The sequence below is a fragment of the Engystomops pustulosus genome, chromosome 4, assembly GCF_040894005.1.
Source record: "Engystomops pustulosus chromosome 4, aEngPut4.maternal, whole genome shotgun sequence".
NCBI lineage: Eukaryota > Metazoa > Chordata > Amphibia > Anura > Leptodactylidae > Engystomops > Engystomops pustulosus.
In genome coordinates this window covers 214,547,304-214,566,422 of record NC_092414.1, presented here as the reverse complement: position 1 = coordinate 214,566,422, position 19,119 = coordinate 214,547,304, and the positions used below count along the sequence as shown (strand labels likewise).

The 19,119-nt window shown below is 41.1% G+C and overlaps 33 non-coding genes across 33 annotated transcripts; all 33 read left to right on the top strand.

Moving 5' to 3' along the window:
• The first annotated feature begins 161 nt into the window (after window positions 1-161).
• TRNAW-CCA (transfer RNA tryptophan (anticodon CCA)) lies at window positions 162-233 on the top strand. Its single transcript has one exon. It is a non-coding gene; the product is annotated as a tRNA-Trp (tRNA).
• Window positions 234-500: 267 nt separating this feature from the next.
• Window positions 501-572, top strand: TRNAW-CCA (transfer RNA tryptophan (anticodon CCA)). The gene has a single exon. It is a non-coding gene; the product is annotated as a tRNA-Trp (tRNA).
• A 542-nt stretch (window positions 573-1,114) lies between these two features.
• On the top strand, window positions 1,115-1,196 carry TRNAS-CGA (transfer RNA serine (anticodon CGA)). Its single transcript has one exon. It is a non-coding gene; the product is annotated as a tRNA-Ser (tRNA).
• Window positions 1,197-1,571: 375 nt separating this feature from the next.
• On the top strand, window positions 1,572-1,643 carry TRNAW-CCA (transfer RNA tryptophan (anticodon CCA)). The gene has a single exon. It is a non-coding gene; the product is annotated as a tRNA-Trp (tRNA).
• A 470-nt stretch (window positions 1,644-2,113) lies between these two features.
• On the top strand, window positions 2,114-2,185 carry TRNAW-CCA (transfer RNA tryptophan (anticodon CCA)). The gene has a single exon. It is a non-coding gene; the product is annotated as a tRNA-Trp (tRNA).
• A 542-nt stretch (window positions 2,186-2,727) lies between these two features.
• On the top strand, window positions 2,728-2,809 carry TRNAS-CGA (transfer RNA serine (anticodon CGA)). Its single transcript has one exon. It is a non-coding gene; the product is annotated as a tRNA-Ser (tRNA).
• A 375-nt stretch (window positions 2,810-3,184) lies between these two features.
• TRNAW-CCA (transfer RNA tryptophan (anticodon CCA)) lies at window positions 3,185-3,256 on the top strand. The gene has a single exon. It is a non-coding gene; the product is annotated as a tRNA-Trp (tRNA).
• A 228-nt stretch (window positions 3,257-3,484) lies between these two features.
• Window positions 3,485-3,556, top strand: TRNAW-CCA (transfer RNA tryptophan (anticodon CCA)). Its single transcript has one exon. It is a non-coding gene; the product is annotated as a tRNA-Trp (tRNA).
• A 470-nt stretch (window positions 3,557-4,026) lies between these two features.
• TRNAW-CCA (transfer RNA tryptophan (anticodon CCA)) lies at window positions 4,027-4,098 on the top strand. The gene has a single exon. It is a non-coding gene; the product is annotated as a tRNA-Trp (tRNA).
• Window positions 4,099-4,365: 267 nt separating this feature from the next.
• TRNAW-CCA (transfer RNA tryptophan (anticodon CCA)) lies at window positions 4,366-4,437 on the top strand. The gene has a single exon. It is a non-coding gene; the product is annotated as a tRNA-Trp (tRNA).
• Window positions 4,438-4,979: 542 nt separating this feature from the next.
• Window positions 4,980-5,061, top strand: TRNAS-CGA (transfer RNA serine (anticodon CGA)). Its single transcript has one exon. It is a non-coding gene; the product is annotated as a tRNA-Ser (tRNA).
• A 375-nt stretch (window positions 5,062-5,436) lies between these two features.
• On the top strand, window positions 5,437-5,508 carry TRNAW-CCA (transfer RNA tryptophan (anticodon CCA)). Its single transcript has one exon. It is a non-coding gene; the product is annotated as a tRNA-Trp (tRNA).
• A 470-nt stretch (window positions 5,509-5,978) lies between these two features.
• On the top strand, window positions 5,979-6,050 carry TRNAW-CCA (transfer RNA tryptophan (anticodon CCA)). The gene has a single exon. It is a non-coding gene; the product is annotated as a tRNA-Trp (tRNA).
• Window positions 6,051-6,317: 267 nt separating this feature from the next.
• TRNAW-CCA (transfer RNA tryptophan (anticodon CCA)) lies at window positions 6,318-6,389 on the top strand. The gene has a single exon. It is a non-coding gene; the product is annotated as a tRNA-Trp (tRNA).
• A 542-nt stretch (window positions 6,390-6,931) lies between these two features.
• Window positions 6,932-7,013, top strand: TRNAS-CGA (transfer RNA serine (anticodon CGA)). The gene has a single exon. It is a non-coding gene; the product is annotated as a tRNA-Ser (tRNA).
• A 375-nt stretch (window positions 7,014-7,388) lies between these two features.
• TRNAW-CCA (transfer RNA tryptophan (anticodon CCA)) lies at window positions 7,389-7,460 on the top strand. The gene has a single exon. It is a non-coding gene; the product is annotated as a tRNA-Trp (tRNA).
• Window positions 7,461-7,930: 470 nt separating this feature from the next.
• Window positions 7,931-8,002, top strand: TRNAW-CCA (transfer RNA tryptophan (anticodon CCA)). Its single transcript has one exon. It is a non-coding gene; the product is annotated as a tRNA-Trp (tRNA).
• Window positions 8,003-8,268: 266 nt separating this feature from the next.
• TRNAW-CCA (transfer RNA tryptophan (anticodon CCA)) lies at window positions 8,269-8,340 on the top strand. The gene has a single exon. It is a non-coding gene; the product is annotated as a tRNA-Trp (tRNA).
• Window positions 8,341-8,882: 542 nt separating this feature from the next.
• On the top strand, window positions 8,883-8,964 carry TRNAS-CGA (transfer RNA serine (anticodon CGA)). The gene has a single exon. It is a non-coding gene; the product is annotated as a tRNA-Ser (tRNA).
• Window positions 8,965-9,339: 375 nt separating this feature from the next.
• On the top strand, window positions 9,340-9,411 carry TRNAW-CCA (transfer RNA tryptophan (anticodon CCA)). Its single transcript has one exon. It is a non-coding gene; the product is annotated as a tRNA-Trp (tRNA).
• A 468-nt stretch (window positions 9,412-9,879) lies between these two features.
• TRNAW-CCA (transfer RNA tryptophan (anticodon CCA)) lies at window positions 9,880-9,951 on the top strand. Its single transcript has one exon. It is a non-coding gene; the product is annotated as a tRNA-Trp (tRNA).
• A 267-nt stretch (window positions 9,952-10,218) lies between these two features.
• On the top strand, window positions 10,219-10,290 carry TRNAW-CCA (transfer RNA tryptophan (anticodon CCA)). Its single transcript has one exon. It is a non-coding gene; the product is annotated as a tRNA-Trp (tRNA).
• A 542-nt stretch (window positions 10,291-10,832) lies between these two features.
• On the top strand, window positions 10,833-10,914 carry TRNAS-CGA (transfer RNA serine (anticodon CGA)). The gene has a single exon. It is a non-coding gene; the product is annotated as a tRNA-Ser (tRNA).
• Window positions 10,915-11,289: 375 nt separating this feature from the next.
• Window positions 11,290-11,361, top strand: TRNAW-CCA (transfer RNA tryptophan (anticodon CCA)). Its single transcript has one exon. It is a non-coding gene; the product is annotated as a tRNA-Trp (tRNA).
• Window positions 11,362-11,831: 470 nt separating this feature from the next.
• Window positions 11,832-11,903, top strand: TRNAW-CCA (transfer RNA tryptophan (anticodon CCA)). Its single transcript has one exon. It is a non-coding gene; the product is annotated as a tRNA-Trp (tRNA).
• Window positions 11,904-12,170: 267 nt separating this feature from the next.
• Window positions 12,171-12,242, top strand: TRNAW-CCA (transfer RNA tryptophan (anticodon CCA)). Its single transcript has one exon. It is a non-coding gene; the product is annotated as a tRNA-Trp (tRNA).
• A 542-nt stretch (window positions 12,243-12,784) lies between these two features.
• On the top strand, window positions 12,785-12,866 carry TRNAS-CGA (transfer RNA serine (anticodon CGA)). Its single transcript has one exon. It is a non-coding gene; the product is annotated as a tRNA-Ser (tRNA).
• A 375-nt stretch (window positions 12,867-13,241) lies between these two features.
• Window positions 13,242-13,313, top strand: TRNAW-CCA (transfer RNA tryptophan (anticodon CCA)). Its single transcript has one exon. It is a non-coding gene; the product is annotated as a tRNA-Trp (tRNA).
• Window positions 13,314-13,783: 470 nt separating this feature from the next.
• On the top strand, window positions 13,784-13,855 carry TRNAW-CCA (transfer RNA tryptophan (anticodon CCA)). The gene has a single exon. It is a non-coding gene; the product is annotated as a tRNA-Trp (tRNA).
• Window positions 13,856-14,122: 267 nt separating this feature from the next.
• On the top strand, window positions 14,123-14,194 carry TRNAW-CCA (transfer RNA tryptophan (anticodon CCA)). The gene has a single exon. It is a non-coding gene; the product is annotated as a tRNA-Trp (tRNA).
• Window positions 14,195-14,735: 541 nt separating this feature from the next.
• On the top strand, window positions 14,736-14,817 carry TRNAS-CGA (transfer RNA serine (anticodon CGA)). Its single transcript has one exon. It is a non-coding gene; the product is annotated as a tRNA-Ser (tRNA).
• A 375-nt stretch (window positions 14,818-15,192) lies between these two features.
• TRNAW-CCA (transfer RNA tryptophan (anticodon CCA)) lies at window positions 15,193-15,264 on the top strand. The gene has a single exon. It is a non-coding gene; the product is annotated as a tRNA-Trp (tRNA).
• A 475-nt stretch (window positions 15,265-15,739) lies between these two features.
• Window positions 15,740-15,811, top strand: TRNAW-CCA (transfer RNA tryptophan (anticodon CCA)). The gene has a single exon. It is a non-coding gene; the product is annotated as a tRNA-Trp (tRNA).
• The last annotated feature ends 3,308 nt before the right edge of the window (window positions 15,812-19,119 follow it).

Below are 19,119 nucleotides of genomic sequence, written 5' to 3'. Positions count from 1 at the left end.
CCAGGTTTTTTTGTATGTATCCTGAGTTTAAGTGTTTTGGAGTTTTTCGGAAATATGGCTTTGTTTTCATTTCCATATGAATTATTCATCATTATCAGTCAAGTTCCTAATTTTCAACTGGAATTAAGCGTGAAGCTCCACTAACTGCTGCCGCCCAAAGTGACCTCGTGGCGCAACGGTAGCGCGTCTGACTCCAGATCAGAAGGTTGCGTGTTCAAATCACGTCGGGGTCAGTTGACGTTTTGCTCATTGTGTCGATAATACAACATGGTCTTTTGAGCCGCTCCCATTCCATCATGGAAATTATGGTCTACGATCCTTAGTTATTCCTTCCTTTTTGTAACTAGCTAGAAACAAAGTGGCAAAATTGGTTGCCTTTAAATTCTCTGTTTTTTCCTTTATGAAATTGTCAATGCATTGAATAAAGATTTGTATTAATCATTTAGAATTATAAATGACCAACTTGGCATCAAAGACTGCGAAAAGCCTGCCTGGCCAAAGACCGCGTGGCGCAACGGTAGCGCGTCTGACTCCAGATCAGAAGGTTGCGTGTTCAAATCACGTCGTGGTCAGTCATCATTTTAAACTCTCTGTCTATACAAAAACATAGTCTTTCTCACCGCTGGCACTGTTACGGTAGCATTCCGTCCCACAATGCTTACACTTCCGCATCTCCTTGTATTTTGCTATTAGGAGGAAGTGAACATTGTCATCTCTTATCACGTGTTTTCCATCCTTTATCAAAAAATGTTGATCTGTTGAATTAAGATTTATTGAGATTAAGTTTTAGAGTGCAAAAGAAAACGCAGTCAAAGAAAGCAAACTCATTAAAGTCTTTGATTTTAGGGTGGCTCTTAAAACTGATCGATTGAAAGTAACTTATCTTATGAAACTGCTTCGTGATTGATTTTACAGGGGATGAAACATTGAGCTGCCTCTTCTCTTGAACCTTAGAGAATGCGAACCTCAGCCTATGGCAAGCAATCACACCAAAAGATTCTCCATGCTTGAGCCTACCTAAAGACAACCAGACATGTAACCAGAGTCCCGTATATTAACGCATCCAACAAAACGACACTTTTCACATGGGATTTGAACTTTTGACTAAAGTTCAGCTGTGATGGCCGAGTGGTTAAGGCGTTGGACTCGAAATCCAATGGGGTCTCCCCGCACAGGTTCAAATCCTGTTCACAGCGCAGACTTTTAGTTATATACACGCACACACAGGCTAGTTAATAAAATAAGAACTATGAATGTGCACCTTAGTGAGACATTTCTTGGAATTTCTCAAGTTAGAAAATAAGAAAGTGAGCCTCACCAAATTGACATGGAAGCTGGTTTAGCATCGTTTTCTTATAGGAATGGTTAAAGAACTGGTTACCTTTCTTCAGATGCTTACTATCTGATTCAGTTTCCACTAAACACAAGATTTTTTGATGCTTCCTCAATTTTAGTGTTTTGGAATTTTGGAAATATGGATTTTTTCATATTTCCATATGAATTATTCAGCATTATCTGTCCAATTCCTAATTTTCATCCAGAACTTAGTGTCAACCTTTAGCACCAACAGAGACCTCGTGGCGCAACGGTAGCGCGTCTGACTCCAGATCAGAAGGTTGCGTGTTCAAATCACGTCGGGGTCAGTCATTGTTTTAAGCACTCTGTCTGTACCAAAACATAGTTTTTCAGACCACTCCCACTCTTTCGATAAAATGGCATCCCACAATGCTTAGATGTCCATTTCACCTTGTCTTTAGCCTTTAGGAGAGAACAAAATGGCAATTTTCCAATAAGATCGGAATATTTTGCAACCGTTAAGCTGTTGTGGCAGAGTGGTTAAGGTGTTGAACTCAACAGCCGTTAAGGTTAACTGTCCTTTTCCTATATGAACTGTTAGAGAAATGGTTATTTTTCTTCAGACACTTACTGTCTGCTTGAGTGTCCACTAACCACCAGGTTTTTTTGTATGTATCCTGAGTTTAAGTGTTTTGGAGTTTTTCGGAAATATGGCTTTGTTTTCATTTCCATATGAATTATTCATCATTATCAGTCAAGTTCATAATTTTCAACTGGAATTAAGCGTGAAGCTCCACTAACTGCTGCCGCCCAAAGTGACCTCGTGGCGCAACGTTAGCGCGTCTGACTCCAGATCAGAAGGTTGCGTGTTCAAATCACGTCGGGGTCAGTCATCATTTTAAACTCTCTGTCTATACAAAAACATAGTCTTTCTCACCGCTGGCACTGTTACGGTAGCATTCCGTCCCACAATGCTTACACTTCCGCATCTCCTTGTATTTTGCTATTAGGAGGAAGTGAACATTGTCATCTCTTATCACGTGTTTTCCATCCTTTATCAAAAAATGTTGATCTGTTGAATTAAGATTTATTGAGATTAAGTTTTAGAGTGCAAAAGAAAACGCAGTCAAAGAAAGCAAACTCATTAAAGTCTTTGATTTTAGGGTGGCTCTTAAAACTGATCGATTGAAAGTAACTTATCTTATGAAACTGCTTCGTGATTGATTTTACAGGGGATGAAACATTGAGCTGTCTCTTCTCTTGAACCTTAGAGAATGCGAACCTCAGCCTATGGCAAGCAATCACACCAAAAGATTCTCCATGCTTGAGCCTACCTAAAGACAACCAGACATGTAACCAGAGTCCCGTATATTAACGCATCCAACAAAACGACACTTTTCACATGGGATTTGAACTTTTGACTAAAGTTCAGCTGTGATGGCCGAGTGGTTAAGGCGTTGGACTCGAAATCCAATGGGGTCTCCCCGCACAGGTTCAAATCCTGTTCACAGCGCAGACTTTTAGTTATATACACGCACACACAGGCTAGTTAATAAAATAAGAACTATGAATGTGCACCTTAGTGAGACATTTCTTGGAATTTCTCAAGTTAGAAAATAAGAAAGTGAGCCTCACCAAATTGACATGGAAGCTGGTTTAGCATCGTTTTCTTATAGGAATGGTTAAAGAACTGGTTACCTTTCTTCAGATGCTTACTATCTGATTCAGTTTCCACTAAACACAAGATTTTTTGATGCTTCCTCAATTTTAGTGTTTTGGAATTTTGGAAATATGGATTTTTTCATATTTCCATATGAATTATTCAGCATTATCTGTCCAATTCCTAATTTTCATCCAGAACTTAGTGTCAACCTTTAGCACCAACAGAGACCTCGTGGCGCAACGGTAGCGCGTCTGACTCCAGATCAGAAGGTTGCGTGTTCAAATCACGTCGTGGTCAGTCATCATTTTAAACTCTCTGTCTATACAAAAACATAGTCTTTCTCAGATGCTTACTATCTGATTCAGTTTCCACTAAACACAAGATTTTTTGATGCTTCCTCAATTTTAGTGTTTTGGAATTTTGGAAATATGGATTTTTTCATATTTCCATATGAATCATTCAGCATTATCTGTCCAATTCCTAATTTTCATCCAGAACTTAGTGTCAACCTTTAGCACCAACAGAGACCTCGTGGCGCAACGGTAGCGCGTCTGACTCCAGATCAGAAGGTTGCGTGTTCAAATCACGTCGGGGTCAGTCATTGTTTTAAGCACTCTGTCTGTACCAAAACATAGTTTTTCAGACCACTCCCACTCTTTCGATAAAATGGCATCCCACAATGCTTAGATGTCCATTTCTCCTTGTCTTTAGCCTTTAGGAGAGAACAAAATGGCAATTTTCCAATAAGATCGGAATATTTTGCAACCGTTAAGCTGTTGTGGCAGAGTGGTTAAGGTGTTGAACTCAACAGCCGTTGAGGTTAACTGTCCTTTTCCTATATGAACTGTTAGAGAAATGGTTATTTTTCTTCAGACACTTACTGTCTGCTTGAGTGTCCACTAACCACCAGGTTTTTTTGTATGTATCCTGAGTTTAAGTGTTTTGGAGTTTTTCGGAAATATGGCTTTGTTTTCATTTCCATATGAATTATTCATCATTATCAGTCAAGTTCCTAATTTTCAACTGGAATTAAGCGTGAAGCTCCACTAACTGCTGCCGCCCAAAGTGACCTCGTGGCGCAACGGTAGCGCGCCTGACTCCAGATCAGAAGGTTGCGTGTTCAAATCACGTCGGGGTCAGTTGACGTTTTGCTCATTGTGTCGATAATACAACATGGTCTTTTGAGCCGCTCCCATTCCATCATGGAAATTATGGTCTACGATCCTTAGTTATTCCTTCCTTTTTGTAACTAGCTAGAAACAAAGTGGCAAATTTGGTTGCCTTTAAATTCTCTGTTTTTTCCTTTATGAAATTGTCAATGCATTGAATAAAGATTTGTATTAATCATTTAGAATTATAAATGACCAACTTGGCATCAAAGACTGCGAAAAGCCTGCCTGGCCAAAGACCGCGTGGCGCAACGGTAGCGCGTCTGACTCCAGATCAGAAGGTTGCGTGTTCAAATCACGTCGTGGTCAGTCATCATTTTAAACTCTCTGTCTATACAAAAACATAGTCTTTCTCACCGCTGGCACTGTTACGGTAGCATTCCGTCCCACAATGCTTACACTTCCGCATCTCCTTGTATTTTGCTATTAGGAGGAAGTGAACATTGTCATCTCTTATCACGTGTTTTCCATCCTTTATCAAAAAATGTTGATCTGTTGAATTAAGATTTATTGAGATTAAGTTTTAGAGTGCAAGAGAAAACGCAGTCAAAGAAAGCAAACTCATTAAAGTCTTTGATTTTAGGGTGGCTCTTAAAACTGATCGATTGAAAGTAACTTATCTTATGAAACTGCTTCGTGATTGATTTTACAGGGGATGAAACATTGAGCTGTCTCTTCTCTTGAACCTTAGAGAATGCGAACCTCAGCCTATGGCAAGCAATCACACCAAAAGATTCTCCATGCTTGAGCCTACCTAAAGACAACCAGACATGTAACCAGAGTCCCGTATATTAACGCATCCAACAAAACGACACTTTTCACATGGGATTTGAACTTTTGACTAAAGTTCAGCTGTGATGGCCGAGTGGTTAAGGTGTTGGACTCGAAATCCAATGGGGTCTCCCCGCACAGGTTCAAATCCTGTTCACAGCGCAGACTTTTAGTTATATACACGCACACACAGGCTAGTTAATAAAATAAGAACTATGAATGTGCACCTTAGTGAGACATTTCTTGGAATTTCTCAAGTTAGAAAATAAGAAAGTGAGCCTCACCAAATTGACATGGAAGCTGGTTTAGCATCGTTTTCTTATAGGAATGGTTAAAGAACTGGTTACCTTTCTTCAGATGCTTACTATATGATTCAGTTTCAACTAAACACAAGATTTTTTGATGCTTCCTCAATTTTAGTGTTTTGGAATTTTGGAAATATGGATTTTTTCATATTTCCATATGAATTATTCAGCATTATCTGTCCAATTCCTAATTTTCATCCAGAACTTAGTGTCAACCTTTAGCACCAACAGAAACCTCGTGGCGCAACGGTAGCGCGTCTGACTCCAGATCAGAAGGTTGCGTGTTCAAATCACGTCGGGGTCAGTCATTGTTTTAAGCACTCTGTCTGTACCAAAACATAGTTTTTCAGACCACTCCCACTCTTTCGATAAAATGGCATCCCACAATGCTTAGATGTCCATTTCTCCTTGTCTTTAGCCTTTAGGAGAGAACAAAATGGCAATTTTCCAATAAGATCGGAATATTTTGCAACCGTTAAGCTGTTGTGGCAGAGTGGTTAAGGTGTTGAACTCAACAGCCGTTGAGGTTAACTGTCCTTTTCCTATATGAACTGTTAGAGAAATGGTTATTTTTCTTCAGACACTTACTGTCTGCTTGAGTGTCCACTAACCACCAGGTTTTTTTGTATGTATCCTGAGTTTAAGTGTTTTGGAGTTTTTCGGAAATATGGCTTTGTTTTCATTTCCATATGAATTATTCATCATTATCAGTCAAGTTCATAATTTTCAACTGGAATTAAGCATGAAGCTCCACTAACTGCTGCCGCCCAAAGTGACCTCGTGGCGCAACGGTAGCGCGTCTGACTCCAGATCAGAAGGTTGCGTGTTCAAATCACGTCGGGGTCAGTTGACGTTTTGCTCATTGTGTCGATAATACAACATGGTCTTTTGAGCCGCTCCCATTCCATCATGGAAATTATGGTCTACGATCCTTAGTTATTCCTTCCTTTTTGTAACTAGCTAGAAACAAAGTGGCAAAATTGGTTGCCTTTAAATTCTCTGTTTTTTCCTTTATGAAATTGTCGATGCATTGAATAAAGATTTGTATTAATCATTTAGAATTATAAATGACCAACTTGGCATCAAAGACTGCGAAAAGCCTGCCTGGCCAAAGACCTCGTGGCGCAACGGTAGCGCGTCTGACTCCAGATCAGAAGGTTGCGTGTTCAAATCACGTCGTGGTCAGTCATCATTTTAAACTCTCTGTCTATACAAAAACATAGTCTTTCTCACCGCTGGCACTGTTACGGTAGCATTCCGTCCCACAATGCTTACACTTCCGCATCTCCTTGTATTTTGCTATTAGGAGGAAGTGAACATTGTCATCTCTTATCACGTGTTTTCCATCCTTTATCAAAAAATGTTGATCTGTTGAATTAAGATTTATTGAGATTAAGTTTTAGAGTGCAAGAGAAAACGCAGTCAAAGAAAGCAAACTCATTAAAGTCTTTGATTTTAGGGTGGCTCTTAAAACTGATCGATTGAAAGTAACTTATCTTATGAAACTGCTTCGTGATTGATTTTACAGGGGATGAAACATTGAGCTGTCTCTTCTCTTGAACCTTAGAGAATGCGAACCTCAGCCTATGGCAAGCAATCACACCAAAAGATTCTCCATGCTTGAGCCTACCTAAAGACAACCAGACATGTAACCAGAGTCCCGTATATTAACGCATCCAACAAAACGACACTTTTCACATGGGATTTGAACTTTTGACTAAAGTTCAGCTGTGATGGCCGAGTGGTTAAGGCGTTGGACTCGAAATCCAATGGGGTCTCCCCGCACAGGTTCAAATCCTGTTCACAGCGCAGACTTTTAGTTATATACACGCACACACAGGCTAGTTAATAAAATAAGAACTATGAATGTGCACCTTAGTGAGACATTTCTTGGAATTTCTCCAGTTAGAAAATAAGAAAGTGAGCCTCACCAAATTGACATGGAAGCTGGTTTAGCATCGTTTTCTTATAGGAATGGTTAAAGAACTGGTTACCTTTCTTCAGATGCTTACTATCTGATTCAGTTTCCACTAAACACAAGATTTTTTGATGCTTCCTCAATTTTAGTGTTTTGGAATTTTGGAAATATGGATTTTTTCATATTTCCATATGAATTATTCAGCATTATCTGTCCAATTCCTAATTTTCATCCAGAACTTAGTGTCAACCTTTAGCACCAACAGAGACCTCGTGGCGCAACGGTAGCGCGTCTGACTCCAGATCAGAAGGTTGCGTGTTCAAATCACGTCGGGGTCAGTCATTGTTTTAAGCACTCTGTCTGTACCAAAACATAGTTTTTCAGACCACTCCCACTCTTTCGATAAAATGGCATCCCACAATGCTTAGATGTCCATTTCTCCTTGTCTTTAGCCTTTAGGAGAGAACAAAATGGCAATTTTCCAATAAGATCGGAATATTTTGCAACCGTTAAGCTGTTGTGGCAGAGTGGTTAAGGTGTTGAACTCAACAGCCGTTGAGGTTAACTGTCCTTTTCCTATATGAACTGTTAGAGAAATGGTTATTTTTCTTCAGACACTTACTGTCTGCTTGAGTGTCCACTAACCACCAGGTTTTTTTGTATGTATCCTGAGTTTAAGTGTTTTGGAGTTTTTCGGAAATATGGCTTTGTTTTCATTTCCATATGAATTATTCATCATTATCAGTCAAGTTCCTAATTTTCAACTGGAATTAAGCGTGAAGCTCCACTAACTGTTGCCGCCCAAAGTGACCTCGTGACGCAACGGTAGCGCGCCTGACTCCAGATCAGAAGGTTGCGTGTTCAAATCACGTCGGGGTCAGTTGACGTTTTGCTCATTGTGTCGATAATACAACATGGTCTTTTGAGCCGCTCCCATTCCATCATGGAAATTATGGTCTACGATCCTTAGTTATTCCTTCCTTTTTGTAACTGACTAGAAACAAAGTGGCAAATTTGGTTGCCTTTAAATTCTCTGTTTTTTCCTTTATGAAATTGTCGATGCATTGAATAAAGATTTGTATTAATCATTTAGAATTATAAATGACCAACTTGGCATCAAAGACTGCGAAAAGCCTGCCTGGCAAAGACCTCGTGGCGCAACGGTAGCGCGTCTGACTCCAGATCAGAAGGTTGCGTGTTCAAATCACGTCGTGGTCAGTCATCATTTTAAACTCTCTGTCTATACAAAAACATAGTCTTTCTCACCGCTGGCACTGTTACGGTAGCATTCCGTCCCACAATGCTTACACTTCCGCATCTCCTTGTATTTTGCTATTAGGAGGAAGTGAACATTGTCATCTCTTATCACGTGTTTTCCATCCTTTATCAAAAAATGTTGATCTGTTGAATTAAGATTTATTGAGATTAAGTTTTAGAGTGCAAGAGAAAACGCAGTCAAAGAAAGCAAACTCATTAAAGTCTTTGATTTTAGGGTGGCTCTTAAAACTGATCGATTGAAAGTAACTTATCTTATGAAACTGCTTCGTGATTGATTTTACAGGGGATGAAACATTGAGCTGTCTCTTCTCTTGAACCTTAGAGAATGCGAACCTCAGCCTATGGCAAGCAATCACACCAAAAGATTCTCCATGCTTGAGCCTACCTAAAGACAACCAGACATGTAACCAGAGTCCCGTATATTAACGCATCCAACAAAACGACACTTTTCACATGGGATTTGAACTTTTGACTAAAGTTCAGCTGTGATGGCCGAGTGGTTAAGGCGTTGGACTCGAAATCCAATGGGGTCTCCCCGCACAGGTTCAAATCCTGTTCACAGCGCAGACTTTTAGTTATATACACGCACACACAGGCTAGTTAATAAAATAAGAACTATGAATGTGCACCTTAGTGAGACATTTCTTGGAATTTCTCCAGTTAGAAAATAAGAAAGTGAGCCTCACCAAATTGACATAGAAGCTGGTTTAGCATCGTTTTCTTATAGGAATGGTTAAAGAACTGGTTACCTTTCTTCAGATGCTTACTATCTGATTCAGTTTCCACTAAACACAAGATTTTTTGATGCTTCCTCAATTTTAGTGTTTTGGAATTTTGGAAATATGGATTTTTTCATATTTCCATATGAATCATTCAGCATTATCTGTCCAATTCCTAATTTTCATCCAGAACTTAGTGTCAACCTTTAGCACCAACAGAGACCTCGTGGCGCAACGGTAGCGCGTCTGACTCCAGATCAGAAGGTTGCGTGTTCAAATCACGTTGGGGCCAGTCATTGTTTTAAGCACTGTCTGTACCAAAACATAGTTTTTCAGACCACTCCCACTCTTTCGATAAAATGGCATTCCACAATGCTTAGATGTCCATTTCTCCTTGTCTTTAGCCTTTAGGAGAGAACAAAATGGCAATTTTCCAATAAGATCGGAATATTTTGCAACCGTTAAGCTGTTGTGGCAGAGTGGTTAAGGTGTTGAACTCAACAGCCGTTGAGGTTAACTGTCCTTTTCCTATATGAACTGTTAGAGAAATGGTTATTTTTCTTCAGACACTTACTGTCTGCTTGAGTGTCCACTAACCACCAGGTTTTTTTGTATGTATCCTGAGTTTAAGTGTTTTGAAGTTTTTCGGAAATATGGCTTTGTTTTAATTTCCATATGAATTATTCATCATTATCAGTCAAGTTCATAATTTTCAACTGGAATTAAGCATGAAGCTCCACTAACTGCTGCCGCCCAAAGTGACCTCGTGGCGCAACGGTAGCGCGTCTGACTCCAGATCAGAAGGTTGCGTGTTCAAATCACGTCGGGGTCAGTTGACGTTTTGCTCATTGTGTCGATAATACAACATGGTCTTTTGAGCCGCTCCCATTCCATCATGGAAATTATGGTCTACGATCCTTAGTTATTCCTTCCTTTTTGTAACTAGCTAGAAACAAAGTGGCAAAATTGGTTGCCTTTAAATTCTCTGTTTTTTCCTTTATGAAATTGTCAATGCATTGAATAAAGATTTGTATTAATCATTTAGAATTATAAATGACCAACTTGGCATCAAAGACTGCGAAAAGCCTGCCTGGCCAAAGACCGCGTGGCGCAACGGTAGCGCGTCTGACTCCAGATCAGAAGGTTGCGTGTTCAAATCACGTCGTGGTCAGTCATCATTTTAAACTCTCTGTCTATACAAAAACATAGTCTTTCTCACCGCTGGCACTGTTACGGTAGCATTCCGTCCCACAATGCTTACACTTCCGCATCTCCTTGTATTTTGCTATTAGGAGGAAGTGAACATTGTCATCTCTTATCACGTGTTTTCCATCCTTTATCAAAAAATGTTGATCTGTTGAATTAACATTTATTGAGATTAAGTTTTAGAGTGCAAGAGAAAACGCAGTCAAAGAAAGCAAACTCATTAAAGTCTTTGATTTTAGGGTGGCTCTTAAAACTGATCGATTGAAAGTAACTTATCTTATGAAACTGCTTCGTGATTGATTTTACAGGGGATGAAACATTGAGCTGTCTCTTCTCTTGAACCTTAGAGAATGCGAACCTCAGCCTATGGCAAGCAATCACACCAAAAGATTCTCCATGCTTGAGCCTACCTAAAGACAACCAGACATGTAACCAGAGTCCCGTATATTAACGCATCCAACAAAACGACACTTTTCACATGGGATTTGAACTTTTGACTAAAGTTCAGCTGTGATGGCCGAGTGGTTAAGGCGTTGGACTCGAAATCCAATGGGGTCTCCCTGCACAGGTTCAAATCCTGTTCACAGCGCAGACTTTTACTTATATACACGCACACACAGGCTAGTTAATAAAATAAGAACTATGAATGTGCACCTTAGTGAGACATTTCTTGGAATTTCTCCAGTTAGAAAATAAGAAAGTGAGCCTCACCAAATTGACATGGAAGCTGGTTTAGCATCGTTTTCTTATAGGAATGGTTAAAGAACTGGTTACCTTTCTTCAGATGCTTACTATCTGATTGAGTTTCCACTAAACACAAGATTTTTTGATGCTTCCTCAATTTTAGTGTTTTGGAATTTTGGAAATATGGATTTTTTCATATTTCCATATGAATTATTCAGCATTATCTGTCCAATTCCTAATTTTCATCCAGAACTTAGTGTCAACCTTTAGCACCAACAGAGACCTCGTGGCGCAACGGTAGCGCGTCTGACTCCAGATCAGAAGGTTGCGTGTTCAAATCACGTCGGGGTCAGTCATTGTTTTAAGCACTCTGTCTGTACCAAAACATAGTTTTTCAGACCACTCCCACTCTTTCGATAAAATGGCATCCCACAATGCTTAGATGTCCATTTCTCCTTGTCTTTAGCCTTTAGGAGAGAACAAAATGGCAATTTTCCAATAAGATCGGAATATTTTGCAACCGTTAAGCTGTTGTGGCAGAGTGGTTAAGGTGTTGAACTCAACAGCCGTTGAGGTTAACTGTCCTTTTCCTATATGAACTGTTAGAGAAATGGTTATTTTTCTTCAGACACTTACTGTCTGCTTGAGTGTCCACTAACCACCAGGTTTTTTTGTATGTATCCTGAGTTTAAGTGTTTTGGAGTTTTTCGGAAATATGGCTTTGTTTTCATTTCCATATGAATTATTCATCATTATCAGTCAAGTTCCTAATTTTCAACTGGAATTAAGCGTGAAGCTCCACTAACTGCTGCCGCCCAAAGTGACCTCGTGGCGCAACGGTAGCGCGTCTGACTCCAGATCAGAAGGTTGCGTGTTCAAATCACTTCGGGGTCAGTTGACGTTTTGCTCATTGTGTCGATAATACAACATGGTCTTTTGAGCCGCTTCCATTCCATCATGGAAATTATGGTCTACGATTCTTAGTTATTCCTTCCTTTTTGTAACTAGCTAGAAACAAAGTGGCAAATTTGGTTGCCTTTAAATTCTCTGTTTTTTCCTTTATGAAATTGTCGATGCATTGAATAAAGATTTGTATTAATCATTTAGAATTATAAATGACCAACTTGGCATCAAAGACTGCGAAAAACCTGCCTGGCCAAAGACCTCGTGGTGCAACGGTAGCGCGTCTGACTCCAGATCAGAAGGTTGCGTGTTCAAATCACGTCGTGGTCAGTCATCATTTTAAACTCTCTGTCTATACAAAAACATAGTCTTTCTCACGGCTGGCACTGTTACGGTAGCATTCCGTCCCACAATGCTTACACTTCCGCATCTCCTTGTATTTTGCTATTAGGAGGAAGTGAACATTGTCATCTCTTATCACGTGTTTTCCATCCTTTATCAAAAAATGTTGATCTGTTGAATTAAGATTTATTGAGATTAAGTTTTAGAGTGCAAGAGAAAACGCAGTCAAAGAAAGCAAACTCATTAAAGTCTTTGATTTTAGGGTGGCTCTTAAAACTGATCGATTGAAAGTAACTTATCTTATGAAACTGCTTCGTGATTGATTTTACAGGGGATGAAACATTGAGCTGTCTCTTCTCTTGAACCTTAGAGAATGCGAACCTCAGCCTATGGCAAGCAATCACACCAAAAGATTCTCCATGCTTGAGCCTACCTAAAGACAACCAGACATGTAACCAGAGTCCCGTATATTAACGCATCCAACAAAACGACACTTTTCACATGGGATTTGAACTTTTGACTAAAGTTCAGCTGTGATGGCCGAGTGGTTAAGGCGTTGGACTCGAAATCCAATGGGGTCTCCCCGCACAGGTTCAAATCCTGTTCACAGCGCAGACTTTTAGTTATATACACGCACACACAGGCTAGTTAATAAAATAAGAACTATGAATGTGCACCTTAGTGAGACATTTCTTGGAATTTCTCCAGTTAGAAAATAAGAAAGTGAGCCTCACCAAATTGACATGGAAGCTGGTTTAGCATTGTTTTCTTATAGGAATGGTTAAAGAACTGGTTACCTTTCTTCAGATGCTTACTATCTGATTCAGTTTCCACTAAACACAAGATTTTTTGATGCTTCCTCAATTTTAGTGTTTTGGAATTTTGGAAATATGGATTTTTTCATATTTCCATATGAATTATTCAGCATTATCTGTCCAATTCCTAATTTTCATCCAGAACTTAGTGTCAACCTTTAGCAACAACAGAGACCTCGTGGCGCAACGGTAGCGCGTCTGACTCCAGATCAGAAGGTTGCGTGTTCAAATCACGTCGGGGTCAGTCATTGTTTTAAGCACTCTGTCTGTACCAAAACATAGTTTTTCAGACCACTCCCACTCTTTCGATAAAATGGCATCCCACAATGCTTAGATGTCCATTTCTCCTTGTCTTTAGCCTTTAGGAGAGAACAAAATGGCAATTTTCCAATAAGATCGGAATATTTTGCAACCGTTAAGCTGTTGTGGCAGAGTGGTTAAGGTGTTGAACTCAACAGCCGTTGAGGTTAACTGTCCTTTTCCTATATGAACTGTTAGAGAAATGGTTATTTTTCTTCAGACACTTACTGTCTGCTTGAGTGTCCACTAACCACCAGGTTTTTTTGTATGTATCCTGAGTTTAAGTGTTTTGGAGTTTTTCGGAAATATGGCTTTGTTTTCATTTCCATATGAATTATTCATCATTATCAGTCAAGTTCCTAATTTTCAACTGGAATTAAGCGTGAAGCTCCACTAACTGCTGCCGCCCAAAGTGACCTCGTGGCGCAACGGTAGCGCGTCTGACTCCAGATCAGAAGGTTGCGTGTTCAAATCACGTCGGGGTCAGTTGACGTTTTGCTCATTGTGTCGATAATACAACATGGTCTTTTGAGCCGCTCCCATTCCATCATGGAAATTATGGTCTACGATCCTTAGTTATTCCTTCCTTTTTGTAACTAGCTGGAAACAAAGTGGCAAAATTGGTTGCCTTTAAATTCTCTGTTTTTTCCTTTATGAAATTGTCAATGCATTGAATAAAGATTTGTATTAATCATTTAGAATTATAAATGACCAACTTGGCATCAAAGACTGCGAAAAGCCTGCCTGGCCAAAGACTTCGTGGCGCAACGGTAGCGCGTCTGACTCCAGATCAGAAGGTTGCGTGTTCAAATCACGTCGTGGTCAGTCATCATTTTAAACTCTCTGTCTATACAAAAACATAGTCTTTCTCACCGCTGGCACTGTTACGGTAGCATTCCGTCCCACAATGCTTACACTTCCGCATCTCCTTGTATTTTGCTATTAGGAGGAAGTGAACATTGTCATCTCTTATCACGTGTTTTCCATCCTTTATCAAAAAATGTTGATCTGTTGAATTAAGATTTATTGAGATTAAGTTTTAGAGTGCAAGAGAAAACGCAGTCAAAGAAAGCAAACTCATTAAAGTCTTTGATTTTAGGGTGGCTCTTAAAACTGATCGATTGAAAGTAACTTATCTTATGAAACTGCTTCGGGATTGATTTTACAGGGGATGAAACATTGAGCTGTCTCTTCTCTTGAACCTTAGAGAATGCGAACCTCAGCCTATGGCAAGCAATCACACCAAAAGATTCTCCATGCTTGAGCCTACCTAAAGACAACCAGACATGTAACCAGAGTCCCGTATATCAAGCAGCCACCAAAACTACACTTTTCACATGGGATTTGAACTTTTGACGAAAGTTCAGCTGTGATGGCCGAGTGGTTAAGGCGTTGTACTCGAAATCCAATGGGCTCTCCCCGCACAGGTTCAAATCCTGTTCACAGCGCAGACTTTTAGTTATATACACGCACACACAGGCTAGTTAATAAAATAAGAACTATGAATGTGCACCTTAGTGAGACATTTCTTGGAATTTCTCCAGTTAGAAAATAAGAAAGTGAGCCTCACCAAATTGACATGGAAGCTGGTTTAGCATCGTTTTCTTATAGGAATGGTTAAAGAACTGGTTACCTTTCTTCAGATGCTTACTATCTGATTCAGTTTCCACTAAACACAAGATTTTTTGATGCTTCCTCAATTTTAGTGTTTTGGAATTTTGGAAATATGGATTTTTTCATATTTCCATATGAATCATTCAGCATTATATGTCCAATTCCTAATTTTCATCCAGAACTTAGTGTCAACCTTTAGCACCAACAGAGACCTCGTGGCGCAACGGTAGCGCGTCTGACTCCAGATCAGAAGGTTGCGTGTTCAAATCACGTCGGGGTCAGTCATTGTTTTAAGCACTCTGTCTGTACCAAAACATAGTTTTTCAGACCACTCCCACTCTTTCGATAAAATGGCATCCCACAATGCTTAGATGTCCATTTCTCCTTGTCTTTAGCCTTTAGGAGAGAACAAAATGGCAATTTTCCAATAAGATCGGAATATTTTGCAACCGTTAAGCTGTTGTGGCAGAGTGGTTAAGGTGTTGAACTCAACAGCCGTTGAGGTTAACTGTCCTTTTCCTATATGAACTGTTAGAGAAATGGTTATTTAACGCATCTTCAGACACTTACTGTCTGCTTGAGTGTCCACTAACCACCAGGTTTTTTTGTATGTATCCTGAGTTTAAGTGTTTTGGAGTTTTTCGGAAATATGGCTTTGTTTTCATTTCCATATGAATTATTCATCATTATCAGTCAAGTTCCTAATTTTCAACTGGAATTAAGCGTGAAGCTCCACTAACTGCTGCTGCCCAAAGTGACCTCGTGGCGCAACGGTAGCGCGTCTGACTCCAGATCAGAAGGTTGCGTGTTCAAATCACGTCGGGGTCAGTTGACGTTTTGCTCATTGTGTCGATAATACAACATGGTCTTTTGAGCCGCTCCCATTCCATCATGGAAATTATGGTTTACGATTAGAGATGAGCGAACACTAAAATGCTCGGGTACTCGTTATTCGAGACGAACTTTTCCCGATGCTCGAGTGCTCGTCTCGAATAACGAACCCCATTGAAGTCAATGGGAGACTCGAGCATTTTTCAAGGGGACCAAGGCTCTGCACAGGGAAGCTTGGCCAAACACCTGGGAACCTCAGAAAAGGATGGAAACACCACGGAAATGGACAGGAAACAGCAGGGGCAGCATGCATGGATGCCTCTGAGGCTGCCTAATCGCACCATTATGCCAAAATTATGGGCAACAGCATGGCCATGACAGAGTGACAGAATGAAGCTAGATAGCATCTAAAACATCCAATAATTGACCCTGACACTATAGGGGACGGCATGCAGAGGCAGCGGCAGCAGGCTAGAGAGTGTCATGGCGACATACCCTAAATGGACTCAGGCTTCAAACCAATGGGTGGCAGAGAGGAACCAAAGGAGGTGAGCAAGAAGCGCTCAAATAATATCGGTACATGATAAAAGTTTGCCAGTATATTTTGTGGATTACACAGCAGGGTGGCGACAAAGTTAACATGGAAGCCATGAAAACAACCCAAAATTCTGCCTGACACAGCTCGTTTGATAAGGGGACCATGTATGGAGGCAGTGAACTAGTAGTAGATTAAAGGTGCTGCAGTTAAAACTATGTTAGTTGGATCTTGGCATGGAGCTGGCGCTCCGCTGCCAGGCGAGCTTTCGCCAATCCAAGCCCCTGTCTATAGGCTACTCCCCAAACAGCACTTCTAAGAACCTTTTGTATAAGATCAAGTGTAGTAGCGTTCTTATAAGTTTAGGATATGGCGGGTGAGGGGAATGTAAACAGATGCGCAAGAAGCGCTGAAATAATATCCCTAAATGGTAAAAGTTTGCAAGTATATTTTGTGGATTACACAGCAGGGTGGCGACAAAGTTAACAACTTTGATGTGGAATGCCCTGTAATAGCTCTTGGGCGGTGTGCCTTTTATCGCCTAGGCTCGGCAGTTTCAGCACCGCCTGCTGTCGCTTAGCGACGGCACTGCTGCTGTGCCTAGAGCTACCGACTGATGGCGCCATGCCCACGGATGGTAATTCGGAGGAGGAGGAGGTGGAGGAGGGGTGGGAGGAGGTATAGTAGGCCTTTGAGACCTGGACCGAGGTAGGCCCCGCAATTCTCTGCGTCGGCAGTATATGACCAGCCCCAGGGTCAGACTCGGTCCCAGCCTGCACCAAGTTAAGTGTAGTAGCGTTCTTATAAGTTTGGGATATGGCGGGTGAGGGGAATGTAAACAGATGCGCAAGAAGCGCATGATGCGCATGGAGCTGGCGTTCCGCTGCCAGGCGAGCTTTCGCCAATCCAAGCCCCTGTCTCTAGGCTACTCCCCAAACAGCACTTCTAAGAACCTTTTGTATAAGATCAAGTGTAGTAGCGTTCTTATAAGTTTAGGATATGCCGGGTGAGGGGAATGTAAACAGATGCGCAAGAAGCGCTGAAATAATATCCCTAAATGGTAAAAGTTTGCCAGTATATTTTGTGGATAACACAGCAGGGTGGCGACAAAGTTAACAACTTTGATGTGGAATCCATGAAAACAACCCAAATTTCTGCCTGACACACCTCGTTTGATAAAGGGACGATGTATGGAGGCAGCTATATGGACGACTTTTGGAGGTAGCAATGGAGACAACGTGTGGAGGCTGCTATGGAGACAATTTAATTTGGATAGTGCCTGTATGTGGCAGTCCCAAACATTTTTCAAACCAGAGGAGCAGGTAGGTGGCCCTCCAGTAAAATGGGATAGATTGAGTGCCTGTATGTGGCAGTCCCAAAAATGTTTCAAACCAGAGGAGCAGGTAGGTGGCCCTCCAGTAAAATGGAATAGATTGAGTGCCTGTATGTGGCAGTCCCAAAAATTCTTCAAACCAGAGGAGCAGGTAGGTGGCCCTCCAGTAAAATGGAATAGATTGAGTGCCTGTATGTGGCAGTCCCAAAAATTGTTCAAACCAGAGGAGCAGGTAGGTGGCCCTGCAGTAAAATGGAATAGATTGAGTGCCTGTATGTGGCAGTCCCAAAAATTGTTCAAACCAGAGGAGCAGGTAGGTGGCCCTGCAGTAAAATGGAATAGATTGAGTGCCTGTATGTGGCAGTCCCAAAAATGTTTCAAACCAGAGGAGCAGGTAGGTGGCCCTCCAGTAAAATGGAATAGATTGAGTGCCTGTATGTGGCAGTCCCAAAAATTCTTCAAACCAGAGGAGCAGGTAGGTGGCCCTCCAGTAAAATGGAATAGATTGAGTGCCTGTATGTGGCAGTCCCAAAAATTGTTCAAACCAGAGGAGCAGGTAGGTGGCCCTGCAGTAAAATGGAATAGATTGAGTGCCTGTATGTGGCAGTCCCAAAAATTGTTCAAACCAGAGGAGCAGGTAGGTGGCCCTGCAGTAAAATGGAATAGATTGAGTGCCTGTATGTGGCAGTCCCAAAAATGTTTCAAACCAGAGGAGCAGGTAGGTGGCCCTCCAGTAAAATGGAATAGATTGAGTGCCTGTATGTGGCAGTCCCAAAAATTGTTCAAACCAGAGGAGCAGGTAGGTGGCCCTGCAGTAAAATGGAATAGATTGAGTGCCTGTATGTGGCAGTCCCAAAAATGTTTCAAACCAGAGGAGCAGGTAGGTGGCCCTCCAGTAAAATGGAATAGATTGAGTGCCTGTATGTGGCAGTCCCAAAAATTGTTCAAACCAGAGGAGCAGGTAGGTGGCCCTGCAGTAAAATGGAATAGATTGAGTGCCTGTATGTGGCAGTCCCAAAAATGTTTCAAACCAGAGGAGCAGGTAGGTGGCCCTCCAGTAAAATGGAATAGATTGAGTGCCTGTATGTGGCAGTCCCAAAAATTTTTTAAAACAGAGGACCGGGTAGGTGGCCCTCCAGAAAAATGGAATAGATTGAGTGCCTGTATGTGGCACTCACAAAAATTGTTTCAAACAGAGGACCGGGTAGGTGGCCCTCCAGAAAAATTAAATGCATGAAGTACTATAGCAAGAGCCAGTGGGCCCTGTCAAAAAATAGCCATTTTCCTCTGCTTTACTGTACAAAGAGGAGGAGAAGGAGGAAAATGAGGAGGAGGAGGAGGAGTGGATCAATTATTCAGGTTGAGCTTCCTTCACCTGGTGGAGATTGGAAATTCTGAGAAATCCAGCCTTTATTCATTTTAATAAGCGTCAGCCTG